Below are 4,582 nucleotides of genomic sequence, written 5' to 3' on the forward strand. Positions count from 1 at the left end.
AATCAAATCATATTAGAACAGTTCTAGGTGATAGTTAATGCCAGCTAGTGTAGAAGAGTATATTGGAAACCAGCATATACAATATTTATATGTGTGTATATAGATTTTGGCTATAGGATTGGCTGTTAGGGAAATTTTTTTCACTGCAGGGGTTGTCAGACACCAGAAGGGGCTGCCCAGGGCAGTGGTGGAATCACCATCCCTGGAGCTCTTAAAAATGTGTGAATATGGCACTTGGAGACATGGATTAGTGATGAACTAGGCAGTGCAGGGTTAACAGTTGGACCAGTCTTAGAGGTCTTTTCCAACCTTAAAAATTCCAACCTCTATGATTCTCTGATATCCTCCAGGCATCTGGTGAAAATGAAAAGGTGGCAAAAAGCTTTCATCCCTTAAGTCTGTTTTTCCTATTGACAAGATTGTTTATGTCAATATTATTTCAGTAATATTTCAAAACAGAAACCTGAATCATATTGAAGCAGTTTATATCTTCATTAAGATGGGGATTTTTTTAGGACCAGTAAAATGCAACTTTTCTCTTGCCTCAAGACTCAATAATTATACAACTGGAAATGGAAATTATTCTGAGAAAGGACATAAAGAGAACTTTGGGGTGGTGGTATCAATTTTACGAATACACTGTGAAATCCTGTTGCTATTTTTAACAGCCTGCCTCAGCTAAGAAAGGAAAAATATCAGAAGATGTAGAAAATGTTAAGAGGAAGTACTGCAGAGTGAACCCAGAGGATTGCTCAGAGAGGAAATGACTCAGGCAGTTGCTAAGTAAAGGCAGCTGCCTATTTACAGAGGAATTCAAAGAGTTAAAGGAGAAATTCCCAAACAGAATATCCTCAGCAGAGTGTGGATGGCATGAGGATGCACTTAGAATAAATGTGTCTGAATGAAACCACAGAATTGCCTGAGGTTTGCCATGAGGGGCAGGGATAAAACAGCCACAGCCATGGGCAGGAATCAGAAGGCACAGGACAAACCCTTCCAGCCTCAGCAGGCACTGCTGTGCCGTGGTGTGGGTGAAGGAATCCCCCTGGCAGCCAGGACATGAGCCCTGCCCATGGCCAGCCCCTTTTCCCAGCAGGATGGTGAGGATGGGTTGAGACTTGTAGACCAGAACTGCTCTGGCCTTCATCCTTCCATCCTTCAGCAGGCTCCCATCTTCCTTTATCTCCCTTTGAAGGCCACTTGCAAGGCCAGTCTGGAGGACCTTGAGGTGGGGAAGGCATGGCTGCTTTTTCCAGCTTGTGCAATGGGGACTCACTGGGATCTGCTGGCAGTTTGTGTGAGTGCTGCATGCTCTCTGCATCAGAGGTGCACCAGCATCCCCAGCATCTTCAAGGCAGGCCACAGGGCAACCTTTCAGTCTCCCAGGATCTACCTCTGCATGGCTCCTTTTCCTTTTCTTCCCATCAGATACGAGTGGTCAACTGGAACAGAGAGAAAACAAAAGCCCTGCCTCCCATTCACATCCAGTACCTGTAATTAATGAGCAAAATAACTTCCCTCTTAGCAAGACATCAAGGAAAAAGACTCCCAGCATTGCTCATTAATAAAATAAAAGCTTGTGAAAAATCACAGCCTGTAAGATGTGTTACAGAGAATGTATCTCAGCAGCTGTTTGGGGGAAGCAAAGGCTGCTGTGACAGGTCAGGGTCCTCTCGGTGGTGACAGTCCCTGTGGTTTGGGTCCCTGACTGCACAAGGTCTAGTGCGAGGGAGCAATTTATATCCACTTCAGGGAGCAATGAGTCTCAGCCTGTCGTGTGTAACTGCAAAGCTTCTCCACAGTTGTTGTTCATGTCTATGAAAATGTTATCTTCACTTTAAGAAGCTCCCCAGCCACAGGGAATGAGAAAAGCCGTGGTGATGTGACACACCAAATTCAAGATGTGGAAAAAATCTCAGCTATGGCACTTCTCTATTTGAGTTTCTGTGTGCTGGGGGTTAGGTTTTTACAGGGAATTTCTTCACATTTGTTGTCAGGGAGATGGAAAATAGCGACCAAGAGACAAAAGACGAAGCCGAGTCCCTTGACATACCCTTGAAACGCTTCTGGGGGAGAGTGGGGAGCGGGGTTGTTTTGGCAGTTTCTTAACCGGGGCTGGTCACTCTTTGCCCGGCTCCAGAGGGGAGACTGTTGGGCTTTGGGCGCTGGATTTCGGCTGCTCGGGGAGAACGCGGCGCCGCCAGCGCTGCTCCCGGGCCCGGCGGAGGCAGCGGCGGCCACGGACAGCGCCGGCTCCGGCTCGCAGTGCCGGGGGCTTCCCTCCGGGCGGCAGCACCGAGCGTAGTGAGGTAAACAGTGTGAATAGTGCAAAAAGTGCAAAAAAATGTACAAAGTGTACAGAGCGTAAAAGCGCGGCGCTTGTCAGGGCCCTGCCGGGCTCACGCTCCCATTCCGGGGCTGCAGCGCCGCCTTTGACGGGCAGGGGGCGCCCGCGAGGCGCTCGAGTGGCCGCGCACGCGCATTCCGCGGGTGCAGCGCCGCCTCTGGCCCGCAGTACCGCGGGCGGCCACCAGGCGGCAGCAGCGACCCAAGAGCCGAGCCCTGCAGGGACCCAAAACCGCGGAACGCGCGCAGCCGCCCCTGCTGCCTCCGCAGAAATCGTGTTTTCTCCCGTTTTCAAGCCCTTTATTGCTTCCTTTGTATAATTTATATGTACAAAAGCTGCATGTGTATTTTCAAGCCCCTATTGTATCTGTGTTTGTAGGACCAAAACAAAAAATGCGCCCCAGAGACATAAAGATTCTAAGAAGCGTGAGCAGAGGAGCAGAGATGCCGCCAGGCCCCTCACTGGGGCCCGGCAGGAACAGGAGGCCATTGTCCGCTTCTCTTTGGGCACCACCGCCTGCCCAGGGCTCCTCACAGCCCCTCGCCCACTGCAAAGGGACAGCAGGGGTGGCTGATCAATATCGAAGCAGTGCGACCCCCCTGCGCCGGGAATAGCGCGCTTTGACTCTATGCTGCAGAAGGTTGAATAAATTGCTTTTATTAAGCTAAATTATATTACATTAATACTATACTACACTATACTAGAACTATATCATACTAAAAAGATACTAAAGAAAACCCCGTGACTGTCTCCAGACAGTGAGGACACAGCTTTGACCCAGCTGGCTAATCAATCTAAACAACCTTCACCAGTGTCCAATTAACAAATCACTCTTTGCTAAACAATCTCCATAACACATTCCACATGTGCCAAACAACAGGCGTGGTGAATAGAGATAAGAATTGTTCTCTTCTATCTCTGAGCTTTCTCACAACTTCCCAGGAAAAGTCTTGGGAGAGAGAATCACGTCTCTCTCTGTTCAGAGAATGTGAATAGCACAGATTTATTCTGAATAAACCAAGGGCTTATTCTGTCATGCTTGTGACAAGTTCCTCCAGCAGGTTCCTTCGCCTGGGGGTCCTGCCCCTGCCCACGGGACACCTCCGGGGCTCTTTGTGGAGCAGCTCTGGTCAGTCTGGAGGGAACTGACTGATGGTCAGCTCCTGGAGCAATGGGCGGCTGGACAGAGGTGGAGAGCACCAGGAGCGAGCCCGTGGTGAGGGAAGGGAGGAGGAAGAGAGGAAGAGGAAGGGGAAGGGGAAACCAGCTTGGTGGCGGGGTTGTACAGGGACAGCACAAGGCTGGGAATGGGACAGAGACAAACAGAAAACACAGGGACAAGGAAAAGGAGAGAGGAACAGCAGGTGAGGGGGAAAAGGGAGCAGGACAGAGATAAAGAACCTTAAAGAATCATTTAGGTTGGAAAAGAGCTTAGAGATCATCAAAGTCCAACCATTAACCCAGCACTGCTAAGTCCACCACTAAACCACTTCACCTGAATAGAGTGAAGAGGAGAAGTTAAGAGTAAGGCTAGTTGGAGTAAAACCTGAAGAGCACAATAATAATTTTAAAGTGTTTTAAAGGGTGGAACAAGCTTTGGTGCTTTTTTTTTTTTTTCCTTGAAACAGATTAGATTATTTTTCATGCTACACTTTAATATTAGATTTAGGAAGATACAGGGATTTGAAGCTCATTTTATGGCAGAATCTTGCTAAACTCAGGAAAATGTGATGGAAGCTGATTTCAGTTACAGGGAATATTTCAGGGTTAGTTCTTAGGAAGGTGTGAATGTGTATTAGCCTTGTGACTACTGTTACAAGTAATGTTACAACTGAGATTAGGATTAAGGAATTGAAAAAAGCAGCAGGATGAACAGAAGTTAGAGCAGGTTGTTTCGAAGTCTGAAAAAATTATATTGGTAAACAAAATGAACAGCTACAAAAATTATTAAGTTGGAGAAGGAATTGTGTTTCTTGCCACTTTCAAATTTAACTTTAGAAGGAAAAAACTGAGAAGTCTGGCTAGGTTAAAACCTGTTGTGCTATCTCCTTTTCCTTTCTATTTTCTAAAGCTCATTTGAAGGGATCTTTCTTTCCCCATATTTATTTCCATAAAGGTTCTATAAAGGTATAACAGAATTGTGGCTAAATCTATTCTGTAAAATTAGAGAGCTGAGTTTTACCACCTGGGCATAAGCAAATAAGAGATATGAAAGTACTCTGCAGAAAGAAAGCG

The sequence above is a fragment of the Vidua macroura genome, chromosome 14, assembly GCF_024509145.1.
Source record: "Vidua macroura isolate BioBank_ID:100142 chromosome 14, ASM2450914v1, whole genome shotgun sequence".
NCBI classification, from domain to species: domain Eukaryota; kingdom Metazoa; phylum Chordata; class Aves; order Passeriformes; family Viduidae; genus Vidua; species Vidua macroura.